Below are 15,750 nucleotides of genomic sequence, written 5' to 3' on the forward strand. Positions count from 1 at the left end.
TTTTTAATTTTGCATTATCCAGTAATTTGTTCTCATCAGGCTGTGTCAGGTCAATCAGGTCAACGTCAGAGTCCTCACTAGCTGAAGCTAAAGTCATCACTCTCTCTTGCTGAGTTGGAATCATTATTAGCTCATTTTCAGGTACATTAGAATAAAGTTTTTCAGCAAACTTTTGAATTTCACAATTCAATGGGACCGTTAAAGCTGTGGGACTAGTATCATCTTTTTTAAGCACTGAGAGATCAGGTCCAATTGTCACGGGATCTGTCACTGCTTCCATGTTTCTGGTTAACTACTCAATTAAATCATTTGTAGAATTTACATGTTCATGAATATTAATTCCAGAAGTACTAGGCATCTCATCATACCTTTTTGTTGTGACGCCTGGAGAAGGGGTCTGGGCTGGGACTCCATTAATCTGAACTGGGACACTTGGCGTCACATTAATCTGTTCTGGGGGTCTGCTTGAATTTCTGTCCTGATCTGTATTCACAACATCATTTTTACAATAATCAATTAACTCCACTCTGACCAGTTTATTATTTACATTTGCTGATTCGGGAATTGGATTTTCATTAAAAATTATTTCTGTTGGGGGAGGTGGTATTCTTTCACAATATATGTCTTTTAAAGCTACATTTTTCTTATCAGTATGCTTATTATTCGCCTGTTTATTCATTAATTTACTCTCACATGAAGGAGTTGATTCTTCATCTAAAATTATTTCAACAACCTTTTCAACCTTTTTAAATACATTTTTCATTTTCTGATAGCAGAAAAACGTTTTCTTCTTCTTTAGATAATAATTATCCATGTTCTTAAATAGTCAAAATAATTACAATAAGTAAATGCGTTCACTTAATTGGCCTTCCAATATTTTGCTGATCAATTAATTAATTAATTTAACAATATCAGGTGTAGAAAAACCTTGTAACCTGGTCAATTTAATATATCTCCTAATTTACCTGCATCACTCATTTTAATAAACCTAGGAAAAAAATATGCATTTACAAAACAGCAATGTAAAACATTTATTTTGCAACAACAAACACCTAAATGTTATTGAGTATGTTTAAAATGTATTTATTTGCACTTACACACCTTTCTGCAACAGTACTTGTAAAAAAAAGAAAGCTTAATGTATTTTTTCCTTTTATTTATTAATGTGACACTGCTGCAAAATGTCAGACCACTCCCTGCAATATCCAGCTTGAAAATCTGCCCTCCTCCACCTCACCACTACTGCACTTGGCTTAGCTGCCCATCAACACTCATTTTAATATCTGCAGCCTTTTAAATGCCTCCACAGCCTTTCAATGCCCCCACAAACATCACCAGACACTAGCGCGATCACAGCGCTTTAATTCCCCTTCGTTAGAGTAACTCCTCGGCAGTCTCAAGCGCACAGCCAATTACAGTGCCCACCTGAGCCTCAACCAATCCGGTCGCGGCTCCCTTATGACGCTACGACGTCGTCCACCAATCAGCGTACAGCGGCTCCAAAGCACGACCGCAACGCGAGCCCGTCTCTCAGCAAGCTTTGAAAGTGGCAGTGCAGCTCCAACGCAATGCACATAAAGCACCTGCTGCCAAGACTAAGTCAGCATTAACCACTTAAAAGCAAAGAAACGTTTCAAAAAGTATCACAAAGTCTACAAAGTCTTGACCAATAAGGTCGCGGCTTTTCCAGTGACACTGCGCGTCACCAGCCAATGGGTGCGCGGCTCCTCTGTGACGCGTCGGGACCTGAACCAATAGAAGGGCGACTCCTTCGTGCTAGTATTAAACCCGAGCAAGCCTTTATTAACAAACGAAGCTCAGCAACAATATAGTTTAAATCAAAGCCGAGACACTTATAATGTAAATAAACAACTATTCAGCATTGGCAACGCGCCTCAGCCAATCAGAGCGCGGCAGCTGTGACGTAGACAGCGGCTGCGGCTGCAGGCTCTCCTCACACGCTCTCGCTCCTAAAAATAGCCCCTCCTTCACAATATTCGATCGGGGCACTTTTGAATCGTTTTAAACAGCGCGCAATGCTTTTAAATGGATTTAAATAGCGCGGAGCACTTTACAATACTTTAAAATAGCGCATTCTTTACCCTGAAGGCTCCAAAAACGCTTTCCAATTACTTTTTAAACGCAATTAATAACTACACATAACGAACCATTTGCCTGCTTCTCTAACAAAGAGATAGTTTTATACATTCATTCAAGTATTCTCAGCGTGGAATAGACAACGCTATTCTCACAGAATAGTCTCAATCGCCAATAGAGCAATTCTTACCCTACCCTTCTAACAGATAATAACCAATCGTGTTATTACAAAACATTCACGCACTTTCAAACAAGAAAACCCTAAACAAACATACATGAAAACTTCGGTAGGACTCTAACCAACCGTAGTAATCCAGAATCGCCAGTAAGAAAACAACGCTTATCCCTTCCTTAGGACTCTAACCTTAGGAAAGAAACAACGCTTACCTTCCTTCTTTAGGACTCAAACCCTAGAAGAAAAACAACGCTTACCCTTCACACAAGCTTGGATAAATCCTACTACTCTTTTCACAAAAAGTTTTAAAACGGGCTACAAGTCACTATGCTTAATGCTACGATTTCAGACACTCTGTTCATCACCACCCCCTTTTCTGAATCGTTTTTGGCCACTATAGGTGTGGCAGGGTATACTCAGACATGAGTCCCTTTCTCACTGCACCATCAGGATTCAAGCAAGCCGGGCCGAAGACGGCTGAAATGCCAGAAACCGGTCCCCGGTAGCTTGTCTCCTTTCTGGTGAAGAATTGGCTTGGTAGTTTAGTCTGCCCTGTTCCCATGATGCACTGGGCCAGGGACAGACTGATTTGCATATAGCCAGGTTCTGAGCTGGGATGGTGCAGTGAGATAAATAACGGTGATGGATCAAGCCCTGATCTTTGGACTGGGTAAGAGTGGTCTGCTTAATTCAGACACTCTGTTCATCACCACCCCCTTTTCTGAATCGTTTTTGGCCACTATAGGTGTGGCAGGGTATACTCAGACATGAGTCCCTTTCTCACTGCACCATCAGGATTCAAGCAAGCCGGGCCGAAGACGGCTGAAATGCCAGAAACCGGTCCCCGGTAGCTTGTCTCCTTTCTGGTGAAGAATTGGCTTGGTAGTTTAGTCTGCCCTGTTCCCATGATGCACTGGGCCAGGGACAGACTGATTTGCATATAGCCAGGTTCTGAGCTGGGATGGTGCAGTGAGATAAATAACGGTGATGGATCAAGCCCTGATCTTTGGACTGGGTAAGAGTGGTCTGCTTAATTCAGACACTCTGTTCATCACCACCCCCTTTTCTGAATCGTTTTTGGCCACTATAGGTGTGGCAGGGTATACTCAGACATGAGTCTCTTTCTCACTGCACCATCAGGATTCAAGCAAGCCGGGCCGAAGACGGCTGAAATGCCAGAAACCGGTCCCCGGTAGCTTGTCTCCTTTCTGGTGAAGAATTGGCTTGGTAGTTTAGTCTGCCCTGTTCCCATGATGCACTGGGCCAGGGACAGACTGATTTGCATATAGCCAGGTTCTGAGCTGGGATGGTGCAGTGAGATAAATAACGGTGATGGATCAAGCCCTGATCTTTGGACTGGGTAAGAGTGGTCTGCTTAATTCAGACACTCTGTTCATCACCACCCCCTTTTCTGAAACGATTTCATAGGCAACCCTCACTATACATTTAACCAGTCAATCTAATGTCCCTAAACTTGTGTTGTACGTCCACAACACGTGATATATTCTATACCACAATTTTGAAGCAGAACAAATGCACTGTGTAACTTTTCTAGTCACACTACTCTTGCCATGGCAAACCAGGAATTTTTCACACTGCTGGAAAAACCCTTAAGACTACATATAACCATCTGACAAAATCAAAAACTCAACATATGTTAAACATTGATCCTATGTATATACCAACATATATGTATCATGTATGTAGCATGTATGTCAAAAACAACATATGACCGTACGAATGCTACCAAAAACTGATCCAGCGCTCCTACTAAAATTCTGCATAAATGATGTCACTATCTACCACCAAACTTACCGATCAATATCAGGCCCATAAGAATAACAGAGCAGCTGAATCATGAGGCGAATGGATCTGATATGTTGTTTAAACTATCTACAATAAACAAGACCAGCTTGTCATTTTAAAAGTTTATTCAAACATATTCAAGAAAACTTAGGTTTTGGAACTTTATTAAGCAAGCATTTTTAAAAAGTCATAAGAAAGTTTTATTCAGCATTTATAAAGAGAGCTTAATTCAAGAAAATATTATTCATTAGCAGAAATAAGTGAAAAGAGCATTTCCAAACCCTAACTAACTCTCTGTCTCTACCCTCATTGCCTGAAAACAAAGTCTTTTAAAGTCAGCTTTCCTTACGTGTATTCATCGAACAGCAGAACACGTCCCTCTGGAATCAAGAAGCGTAAGCCAAAAATCTGCTCCTAGAGCCTATTCTTATACCCTAAAACTATGGTTAAACTAACTATTTTCACATTCCATCAGCGGAATTCTGGCTCCCCATTGGCTGAACCACCTCACGCCACAGTAAACTGTGACATCTTCCACCTCAAGTCCAGGCTTTTACACAAAGCCATTGTTCATGTACAGAGTCCTGGCAGCACTTCCTTAGGCTGCTACATTTTGTAGCAAAGATTGTTCATGTAGTGCACAAAAATGCCGCAACTCACATCCTGGCCTTGAGCCTGTCCGTTCTGAGCTTCTCGTGGCACATTAGCAAACCTTTCCACAGAGAGCCTTTTGCAGTTCTTTTCAAACCTTTTCACAATAAAAGTTTATAGGCGTCTCATCCTTTTCAAAATAAGTTTTTCTCATGTGGCTTTTCATCAGCAGGCCTCTTTTCAGAAAGCATCAATTTTCTGCGCCACTTTTTGCTTGCGTCACTGCGCCACTTTAGCTCGCGTCACTTTTTCAGAAAACTATTATTTAAACAAACACAAAACAATAATTAATTCAGGTAATGAAAGTCATTCTGTTTCCAACCTACATAGCTAATGTTAACCCATTAGTATAAGTCACCTAGCAGAAGCACACAGAAAAGCAGCACATTTAAAATCTACCATTCTTCATAATGTCCAGCAGGTTTCTTCATAAATCTGAAAGATAAAAAGACAAACAGACACAACATAGAAAACAAACACATAAGCACACATAATAAAAGCACATGCCATTAATTAATCAGATGCATTAATGTTGACAAAGTCAATAGGACAGACAAAACAACATTAGTTATGGATTATTAAACAAACTTGCAAATGCAACATGAAGCACATTAGTCCCATGTAATGATGAGGAATTTTACTCTAAATTGGTTTGATTATAACAAATCATGCAAACACTCATTAATATATTATTTCAAGTTATGAGAGTATGACATCCCGAGCTAGAATAAAATCATTTCTAAAGCTCGCTCCATCACACCTCAAGGTGAGCGCGCCCAGAGCAGCGACGCTATCCGCAACAGAGCGTGGCAGAAGCGCAAACCCACAGCAACCTGCAACCACGTGGCACCAAGCAGCATCAGTACAGGTCAGAACCAGGCACAGCGCGCAGAGAGGCACGTAGCTGAGATCCTGGCAAAAAGAAGGGACAGTGACAGGGAGGAGGGTAGAGCACACCTCCCCGGCGCCACACGAGGTGGAACTAGCAATACACCGGGCAGTCCCAAAAGCCAAGGCGACGACGCTGACAGAGAAGGGAACCCCAGCGCACCTGGCAGCCCAGGGAACCAAGACGGAGGTCCCAGGACAGCGCCCAGAATGAGCAACCAGGCAACAGCTCTAACGGCACCCATCCCCTTCCTACCCAGACCAGGTGAACCCCTAATGAAATGGGAAGACTGGAGGGAGTATTTTAAGAACTATGTGGAGGCCTTGAAAGATGAAAACGGTGAGCCATTCCCCAGCGCTAGGAAGAAGAGGTTGCTACTGCATAACCTAGGCCCGGAGGGGGTACGTGTGTTCGCCAACATTGTGCCTAAAGAGAGACCAGACACGGAAGATGAAGTCTTCAAGAATGCTCTGGAAGACCTTGACAACCACTATCGACCGGCGGTATGCGTATCCATCGACCGGTACAACTTCCAGCAAAGAAAGCAGGAAGAGGGAGAATCGATAGATGACTACGTGGCAGCCTTGAGACGATTAGCCATCACGTGCAAATATGGGCAGCTACAGGACGAATACATCAAAGACCAAATAGTCATGCACACCACGAACAAGTCGGTCCAAGACAAGTTGTGGGCACAAGGAGAAGCCTCGCTCAAAGACGTAATTGCCATGGTGAAGAAAGCAGAACTTTCGAAACGCTGCGCGGACGCAGCCAAGAAGGAAAGCACGCAGAGGCAGATGGTCAATAAAATTGATGATGCTCCCTCAGCCTATAAACAAAAGGGATCAACGGGAGAAAGGAAGCAGGATCCCAGGTGGACAGGGAAGCAAACACTTCCAGGTAGACAGCCCACGGACAGCAAATTCTCTTGTTACAGGTGCGGGAGTACTGCCCACTCTGCGCAAGACAAACGGTGCCCAGCATTTTGCGCCAGATGCTCCTTCTGTGGCCTGGTCGGCCATTTTGAGAAAGTATGCCGCAAGAAAGGGTAGAAAGCCATGGTGAAGTGCATAGGGCAGTCCATGTCGGAGGACCAAATGGAGGAAGACCTGGAAGACGACAACATGGTTTTATGTGTTGAAGACCAGGTGTTGGAAGTGACAGGCAAGCGCTCAGACATGCCGCGCACGGACATGCTTATAGGAGGAGTGAAAGTGCACATTGCCATTGACTCGGGTTCTCCTTTCTCCATAGTACAGCGATCGGTATGGGAGGAAGACTTTGTACCCACCCTGGGCCCGAAGTTACACCCGCCAGACATCCGTCCCATTTCATACACCAGCAACGCAATCCCCATGGTGGGTTTCCGCGCCTTGAAACTCGAATTCAGAGGTCGATCGGCGATCTGCAAGCTATATGTGGCAGAGCTGGGACCATCTGTGCTAGGCTGGAGGGACCAAGGTGACCTAGGAATTAAATTGGATCCAGGGGGCAAGGAGCAGATCCTCTTAACTGAAGACAGCAGCTGGCCACAGCAAGACAAACTAAAGCAGGCCTTTCCCAAAGTGTTCGGTGGCACAGTTGGTAAACTGGACAAGTTTGTGCACAAGATACTCCTCAAGGGGGACGCCCGCCCGGTGTCCCACAAGGTCAGGAACATCCCCATTGCCATCAAAGACGCAGTCCAGCAGGAGCTCCAGAGATTAGAAGACCAAGGGATCATTGAACCGATTGACTGCTCGGAATGGTTGGCCCCCTTGGTCGCAGCCAGGAAACCCAATGGCAAGGTATGTTTATGTGGGAACCTCCGCGAGCTCAACAAATGCTTAATAGTGGAGAAATTCCCCCTGCCAATGATCGAAGAAATGTTGGCAAGAACTAAAGGAGTGTCATGGTTCTCTACGATCGACCTCACATCAGCGTATCATCAGATTGACTTGCACCCATCGAGCAGAAAACTAACCTCATTCATCACACCCTTCGGGTGTTATCAGTTCCGTCGAATGCCATTTGGTCTGGCCTCAGCAGCCGCGGTGTTCCAGAAGTTAATGCACTGTCTGTTCAAAGATCTGCCAGGCGTCCAGTACTTCCAGGACGACATCCTGATCATGGGATCAAACCAAGAGGACCATGACAATAAACTGACGAAGGTGCTGACAGTACTACAAGAAAAAGGCCTCACCGCCGAGTGGAGTAAATGCAGGCTGGGCATGTCGTCCGTCACATACCTTGGTCATGAAATAGGGAGTCAAGGAATATCCCCCAAAAGGCAGAATGTGAAAGCCATTTGCGATGCCAGAGCCCCCGTCAACAAGGAGGAAGTGAGGGCATTCCTCGGTGTGACGGAGTATTATAGTAAATTTGTAAGACACTTCGCCACCAAGACTCATAGACTCCGTCAACTCATCAGGGACAAGTCGCAGTTTAAATGGGACGAAGAAGCACAGAGCGAATTTGAAGGCCTGAAGAACGACATAAGTGGTGCAGTACCCCTACATGGATATGACCCCTCAGGCAACGCCATATTGACAACGGATGCCAGCGAGAAAGGATTGGGAGCAGTGCTGGCACAGGAAAGGAAGGATGGCACCATAGAAACTATCAGTTTCGCATCCAGGGCGTTATCCCCCACCGAGCAGAAATATAGCGTCATCGAAAAAGTGATGCTGGCGGTCACATGGGCCACGGGAAAATTCAGACAATTCATATGGGGCACCCGCTTCAAACTACAAACTGACCATAAACCATTGGTTAAGGTGTTGACATCCTGTGGCCACGACACAGCCACCCCACGCATCGTCAAGATGACACTCAAGTTGCTGGATTACACATATGATGTGGAATACCTGCCAGGTACACAGAATAAAGTAGTGGACTATTTGAGCAGAGCCTCCGCCATGGAGGACGCACCTGTGGCCCGACCTGACACGGACGAGATGGTGGCAGAAATGGCCGATTCGGAGAGAACGATCAGCAGGCAAGAATGGGCCCTAGCGTATGAGAAAGACAGCGAAATGGAGGAGGTCAAACAATACCTCGTCTCTGGATGGCCAGAAAAATGGCACCTCAAAGCGGATCTGAGGAAGTACTATGAGATACGGGAGGAATTGTCGATGAGCGACTCAGGCATTTTCATGTACCGGGGCGATAAAGTGATACCTCCAGTGACTTGAATCCCGCTGCTGCTGAACCAACTTCATGAAGGGCACCTGGACATCGTGAAAACAAAGTGAAACAAATGTACTGGTGGCCGGGAATGGACAGTCAAATAGAAAGGCAAGTCAGAGAATGTGTCCAATGCCAAGGAGCGGATAAAATACTGAGACCACTGAGACCGGCGCTAGGGGAATTTGAGAGGCCACAGAACCCATGGGAAGACATTGCAGTGGACATACTAGGTCCTGTCCTCGACAGCAGAGGTATAGCCAAATATTTGTGCGTGGTCGTAGATAAATACTCCAAATGGCCGGAGATAGATGTACAAGAATCCATGGACACGGACGCAGTGTTGAGATTCCTCACCTCACTGTTCTTGAGGGAAGGGATACCGAGGACGATATTAAGTGACAATGGGCCACAGTTCACCTCTGATAAGTGGAACAAGTACATGGAGAGGAATGGGATAAAGTCTAAACACACGGCAGTATACCTTCCTGCATGTAATGGTCAAGTAAAACGGTTCAACCGTGTACTGATGGGGTCCATACAGGATGCCATAATGCAAGGAAAAGATTGGGAATTGGAAGTCCAAAACATGCTGTGGGCATACAGGATCACACCAACGGTGCTAGGATACAGCCCCTTCCAAATCCTGAGGGGAAGGTTCCCATTTACAAAAGACAATGTGGTATGGAGAGAAAAAACAGTGACTAGTAAATGGTCGCCACCCCTTGTTGTAAATATTTTTGTCCACCCTAAGCGTGGAAGGGTATTCTCAGATGTGAGACCCTTGCTCATTGCACCATCAGGATTCAAGCAAACCGGGCCGAAGACGGCTGTAATGCCAGAAACCGGTACCCGGGAGCTTGTTTCCTTCCCAGTGTAAGAATTGGCTTTTGTAGTTTGGTTTGCCCTGTTCCCATCATGCACTGGGACAGGAACAGACTAATTTGCATACAGCCAGGTTCTGAAACTGGGATGGTGCAGTGAGCTAAATAACGGTGTTGGATCTAGCCCTGATCTCTTGACTGGGTGAGAGCTGTCTGCTTAATTCAGAGACTCTGTCCCTCACCACCCCTTGTTGTAAATAGTAAATGGTCGCCGGCAGTGGTACAACACAACCTGGAAAAAGCCCAAAAAGTGTACGCCGCTCATTACAACAAGAGACACAACACCAAAGACACCATTGTGGAAAAGGGGGAATGGGTTAGAGTTAAACTCCCAACTCTCCAAAAGAAAGGCTAAAGCAAGTACAGCAAACCTCTACAGGTTCAAGACGTGTATGGTAGAGCAGCCTTGCTCAGCGATGGGAGAGTGTGGTCCCAAGACCGCATGGCAAAGGTCAACAGGATCATCCAGTGGCCGGCGGACAAGGAAGAAGAAACCGTGGAGCAGAGGCAAACCAAGAGAGTGGAAGAGATGGAGATGAGTCAGGAGAGGCAGAAGGAAAGTACTGCCCTAGAGGACAATGAAGGGAACGACGAATCACGAACGGATGAAGGAGCAGAGACAAACATGGCCCCGGCTGGGGAGAAGGAAAAAGGCACCCAGAAGGACATAAGTCTCCCCGGTGAAAGTAACAGGGAAGAACTCACCCCGGTAAGACGAACCCCTGCTGGGAGGGCAGTCACCCTGCCCCCACGTTTCAAAGACTATGAAATGAGTGACTATTGAATTGGAATTTCATTGTTGTTTGTGTTATTGGTAAAAGGAGGAGATATGTGGTGTTGCGCTCTAGTCTCCGGCGCTCGGCATGATGACGTGCCGCGCCAGAGCAAGAGCGGAACACCGGCGCATGCGCGAGAGAGAGAGAGGGAAAGCGCGTAAAGGAGAAAAACGGCAGAGGCGACCGGAGCTGGAATAGTTAGACGCTCGGTGCTCTGTAGTATAGCGAACTTGCTGTATTGGAAATAAACCTGTGTTCCTTCATATACCTGGCATCCTGTGCTCTGTGGGGGGACCTACTAACAACTTTATAATGTGGGTGAGTGGTGTCAGAGTAGGTGAAAGGCATGTAAATATTGTGCAAGCTTACAAAATGAGACACATCCGTGCTATGTCCTAATATGCCGGGGACAGCTGCCTGCAAAGCAAATATGCCATTTCTTTCATTTGCTCCTCGAGCTGTCACAGTTGTTTTCTGTTAGAAAGCACGGGTCAAAAGGCACCTTAGGGTCGGAGTGCCTTCGTTGTGCCATAGTGCTCATGAATGACAGTATGGAACATTGTTATGTAGAGACTGTAAACTGAATGGACACTAACTTTCAATAAAAGAAGAATTAACCTCCATACCTGTTTACATGCCATGTGTTACTTTTACGCTTCATGTAGGAGATTCACTTCAAATCGATGTATGGAAATTGTTGAATACAGGAGGTGTGTCAGTACCATGTACACAGCTTGCTAGTCCATGTTCTGTTGTCACTGTTCTTTGCTTGCCTCTCCACTGTGAGCCGGACAAAAAAAGAACAAGCATTGGCATTGCCAATAGGTCTCGCCTTTGGGACCTTATAAGTGTTTAGCCATGCAATAGTTGATGTTGTTGCACCAAGGATATTGTGCTGCTTAATTAAATATTTATAAGGTCCAAAAAGCGAGACCTATTGGCTATGCCAATGCGTGTTTGCTGTGCATGCTGTGATGTCACTTCATGCAATGCCACACTTTGTGATGCCACTTCCTGTGATGCTACCTAACTTGGAGAGTCCCCCCACTTCTTTTTGTAGGACTTGTGCCCTGGCTGTACTGACAACTGCAATATTTTTCTCTGGATTCTTCACACAAAGGCGGCTGCCGACTAAGAAGGAGCAACCTATGGAAGCTCCCAGGGCCAGCTATTGCAATCTGCATAAATCTGTCCAAAGCCCAGTGTATCGAGCCTCCCCTTTTAAAGCATTAGAAAGAAACACAGAAAAAGAACAAATAAATTAAGAAATGGGGCTACCTGAGCCTTACTGACCAGACCCCGGCCCTGACCCCATGACGACGGAGGGTCCAGACTGGACCACAACAATTGCTGTGCCCACCAATGCTCCCTCATTGTCAAACAAGCTTTATTCGACGATTGTCATAAAAGCAAACTGTACATATAAATACAAGTTTAGATAAAATTATACATATTTACATTTAAAATTCATAAGTCCATTACACATTTAAAATCGAATTATTGTACATTGGATAAGGGATTTTAATTTGGCACCATGAATACATATTAATCTGTTAGCATTCTACTTCTGATAGTCCACACCCAACCCAAGAATTTTGCCACAGCTATGTAAACTTCCATATCTGTACAGGAACCAATTATTCTAACTGCCACCGACCCCCTATCGGTGCCCATTAACCTGCACATTGGGCGAAGCCATATTCTCCGGGGCGCCACGTACTCGGGGCATTCAAATAGTAGGTGGCCAATGGTTTCAGAGAGCGCTGAGCATGATGGACAAGCAGCCTTAGCTCCCAAGGACCTCCCTAAACCTGGAGGTCCGTAGACCATTGCACCCGAGACAGAGGCATCGACCCTGCTGTTAAGGTGAGCCCACTACCTCCTGTCTCTTAAATGACCTGCAGATCGCCTCTCAGGCAACTCCAGCGCCCTCTGCCTCAACCCCCCCAGGGTAGAGGGATGATTATCGTCTGATGGAGCTTACCCACCTATACGTAGGAGTCCAGGAGACGTTCCTATGCTGAGCCTCCCCATTTTGCATTAGAAAGAAACACCATAAGAGGACAAAACTTTGAACAAAAAAAATAAGAAATGTGGATAACAGCATTATTAACCTGGTCCGGGGCCTACTGATGGAGCAAGGATTCGCACGTTACGCGACTTGCTTGAATTCAAACCCCTCGCATAACATTTAAAATATTAATCAACCTGTTTCGTTTATTAATTTTGCACTTTTACACTACACGTGGGTGTCCCAGAGACGCTTGCCTATGTGTTTATTAATCCTAACCACGCTTGCAACTGACTTGGTCTCTGCTATGCGGGATTTCAGTCTGCGCATACGTCGGCCATACCCATGTGATGTGACGCACTCATAGTTCTGGAGGGATTTTCTTTCGCTCATGCGCAGTATTGCTAAAATGGCCGCTTTGTTTTTAACATTCTCTCTGCTTGCCACCGCTGCTTTGGCTCAGCTGTCTACTTCTGCTTAAACTCCTAATGCTATAGATATTATAAAGTGAAGGATGCAGTGAAGCTAATCATGGTATACAGTGTATTCATTTTTTCCTGTGTTTCTAAATTGTTTTCGCTTACTTTTCATGTGACACACTTTGGGGGCCTGTGAGCTGTGCGCTACTCCATCTTTGAAGCCCATGTCACCCTAACCACGTGATGAGGGAGAAAACGAATTGCGCAGGAGTGGAACTAAGCCAGCTGGCTGCCGAAGCTCAGATGCTCCTGGGAAAGCGACCTCTGCTCCAGGAGAAGACTTCGACTTGTACCTGAAATGTTACATTTCATGATAATGTTTGTGTGCCCTATTGTTTCGGCACTCTTATGCCATGGGAACTGGAATGTAAGGGGTGGGTTCAAATTATTACATATTAATTATGAGAACTCCAAATTCTAGGTGGTGACAATGACCTAACCACCTCTCTTGTCTAATCCAAAGTTGGGGATCCTTTCATTTGCAATATTTGTGGGTGGTACACTGACCCGAAAACAGTATAACTAGTCTAGTTTTAGCTAGAGAAATTGTCTGACTTGTCCGAATAGCCGACCTGTCACTGACTCTACGAATTCTATAGGTGATTGATACAGAGAGCTGCGGAGCACTCTGTCCGAAATTTCCACAAACTTAGTCTGGGGTGGAGGAACTTTTAAGTGCTGGCGAAGCACTTTGCTGGGAAATTCGAGAACCCAATCGGGGTTATTGGCAGATTCCTTGCAGAGAGGGCGTAGCGCAGGCGTTGCATCCGAAGCTGCAGGTGTTGGTCGTACCCTTCCGTGAGCCCAGTCCTGATCCAACCCTGGGGTGATCCTATCCTGACTGTCCATGAGCTGTACCTGCTCGCCTACTGGCATCCTAAGTCCTTGAGGGTCCTTTCCCGCCTTTCCCAACTGACCCGTGGCCAGGGTTAGTCCTCATTCTGTCCTAGGTAAATATATATTTATGTGGGTGTTCATCCATCTAAATCTTTCTCTCCTATTTTTCCAAATAAAGCAATCTTACCTGTGATTTATCTCTGACTTTTAAAACTCTGACGAAAGTATTCTTTCTAGCATGTTCCTTATCTCTCCCTTACCCTTACTCAAATGCTGAATTGTATGCATATTTAGTATGTTCCACTGTTACCCTTCCTATAGAAGTTGCATTTATTTTTGAAGCACAAACCCTTTCAGTTTATTCCAATTAGTAATTAGTAGTATGTTCCTTTGTTCTTACCTATCCTTTAGTGATGAAATAGCATGTTCCTCTCGATAGTATCCTCCTGAATATTAATGATTCTCACTCTGATTCATAGTTATATTGTGTTTTTGATCTTGGTTATAGATGTTCTCATTTGTGTAAATTTCATTCTCATGGCATATGACGACTTTTTATAATTTAGATAAAGATTTTAAAAACTCCCTGTGTTTGTGGTTATTACAAGGTATAAACAACATTCAATGTATATGGTATTTTTGCTTAGTATTATCTTCCTACCCCTGCTAGCTCCTGATCTGTTGTGAGTATAGGTACCTGTTATCTCAAGGATTGGTAAGTCAGGTACACATGAAATATATAGAAAGTAAGAACCCCGAATTACTGATAGCGCTGTGAAGGTTACCTGATTCACTAAAATGTATTGATGGGCCCAATTAGCGTATATATTTTGGTAAATAAGGATCGGGTGACCTGCGCGCTCTATCAGTAATTTTATGGTAGCAGAATGATGGTTAGGACTAGTTAAGATAGGTAGATAAGAGATTTTGCTGATGAAACCGTGAAAATAAAATGTGCTGCTAAAAAAATAAAAATCTTTTTTTTCAGTTTTCGATCGATCTAAATGCTATTGGTTTTGAAATGTTATAAAAGTATTATTCTGTGAAATGCTGCTATATTATTGCATGTGATTAACAAATTGTTAGTGATTGTTCTATGTTGTGTGGAATCCCCGGGGAATAGTATAGCGGGTGGTGAGCAGAATCCACTTAGCTGTGAGGTCACTGGCTGCGAGGAAGATTAGTGCATGGTTAGGTAGAACCGGAAGCGATAATTAGGATTTTCTGAGTGAATAGTTGAATAAATGATAGCAACGAGTCCGCTAATGAAACTTTAGTTGTGATATTAGCTAGTAACCTCTTAGCAGCTATGGAACGTCCAGCTCCAGTGCTGAACGTTCCATTGCGCAGGTGAGGTTCGAACGTCCAACGGCCGACGGCAGCACTCCTGAGGTAGTGGTGCCGTCGGCCGTTGGAATAGGCGCAGCACCTAAGAGGGTAAGGGTCACACGAAGAAGGAGTAGTAGGTTCATCGAAGCTTGAATGATAGCAAAGGAGTGCCTTGGTGAAACTTTAGACTTAGTATATATCCCGGAAAGAGTGGATGAGTCGAAGAAGTAACAGGTTCTCTAATGCTTGTATGAAAGGGTAGGCAGAAGGGTCTTTCCGTAGTGTATGAAAAGTAGACAGAAGAGGTTTACTTGCAGTGAAACTTTCTTTCTTTCTGTTAGACACTCAAGCACAGTGGCAAATGTTATACGTTGTTAACTAAATTGAGCACTTGCACTTTAAGAGAAATTCAAAGTTTCCGTTACCTTGTGAAGGAGGGAGTCGGTTGCGAAGCTGCGCTGACGTCACTCCGTGCCGCGCTGGTATTGGTTGAGACAGTGGGCGTGTAACAAAGCTGGTATTGTAAAGGAGGGGTGAGTGCCGAAGCGTGAGACCACGTCTCGCGAAAAGGCCGCGCACCCATTGGTCGAAATTATTTGCAATCACAGGGTTGATTGGTTGTTGCATCTGTTGAGAGACGCGCTGGTATTG

Source organism: Lissotriton vulgaris, chromosome 8, assembly GCF_964263255.1.
Source record: "Lissotriton vulgaris chromosome 8, aLisVul1.2, whole genome shotgun sequence".
Classification (NCBI taxonomy): domain Eukaryota; kingdom Metazoa; phylum Chordata; class Amphibia; order Caudata; family Salamandridae; genus Lissotriton; species Lissotriton vulgaris.